At 32.0% G+C, this 613-nt stretch overlaps 1 pseudogene; it reads right to left on the bottom strand.

Annotated features, from left to right (window-relative positions):
- Positions 1–265: 265 nt before the first annotated feature.
- LOC111740506 lies at positions 266–384 on the bottom strand (annotated as a pseudogene).
- Positions 385–613: the final 229 nt, after the last annotated feature.

Raw genomic sequence — 613 nt, 5'->3', positions numbered from 1 at the left:
TCATCACTTCTTCAATTTTCACAGTAATTTGTTTTGTTTAGTTTGTTTTTTGTCATCCTTTCACATCCTTTCTGAACTTCCTTTAATGTCTTGAGAATTTTCTTATTCTAATCTGTTTTTATTTGTTGCCTCTTTAAGTTTCTCTTATCTTTCCTTATTAGTCCCCTTTTTCATCCTTCTTTTAATAGAAATTTATTCATAGTACCATATTTTATTTTCTTTTATTTCTTTTATTTCTTTTATTTTATTTTATTTTTATTTTTAATGCCTACAGCACCTGGTATTCCTAGGTGGTCTCCCATCCAAGTACTAACCAGATGCGACCCTGCTTAGCTTCCAAAATCAGACGAGATCGGGCACGTTCAGGATGGCATGGCCATAGACTAGAGTCCTATCTTTCATCTGAGTGATTAATGCTGACTCACCTAATTTTCATAAATCTTATGGCTTCATCTATACTACAGTATCCTCTGCTAGCTATAGTGTTGACCTCTAAAAACATCTCATACAACAATATTCTTCTACATTACTAACATGTCATCAAAGTTTCTATAAGATATCTCCTTCTGAATGTTCCAAGTAACTTCTAGTTAAGTATATGTAATAAACATTC

This window comes from Pteropus vampyrus, unplaced genomic scaffold (genome assembly GCF_000151845.1).
Source record: "Pteropus vampyrus isolate Shadow unplaced genomic scaffold, Pvam_2.0 Scaffold64, whole genome shotgun sequence".
In the NCBI taxonomy this organism is placed as follows: domain Eukaryota; kingdom Metazoa; phylum Chordata; class Mammalia; order Chiroptera; family Pteropodidae; genus Pteropus; species Pteropus vampyrus.
The sequence above is the reverse complement of the archived record's forward strand: the minus strand, read 5'-3'. Positions and strand labels throughout refer to the sequence as shown.